Here is a 253-nt window from a genome sequence, read left to right as displayed (position 1 = left end):
TGGCACAGGATCCCACATGAATATCCAGCATGGCACGGGATCCCACACAGATACACAGCATGGCACAGCACCCAGCATGGATATCCACCATGGCACGGGATCCCACACGGATATCCACCGTGGCACAGGACCCAGCATGGATACACACCATGGCACAGGACCCAACACGGATACACACCATGGCACAGGACCCAGTACAGATATCCACCATGGCACAGCACCCAACACGGATACACACCATGGTACAGGACCC

The sequence above is a fragment of the Corapipo altera genome, unplaced genomic scaffold, assembly GCF_003945725.1.
Source record: "Corapipo altera isolate COAL_440 unplaced genomic scaffold, ASM394572v1 61285, whole genome shotgun sequence".
Taxonomy (NCBI): Eukaryota; Metazoa; Chordata; class Aves; order Passeriformes; family Pipridae; genus Corapipo; species Corapipo altera.
The sequence above is the reverse complement of the archived record's forward strand: the minus strand, read 5'-3'. Positions refer to the sequence as shown.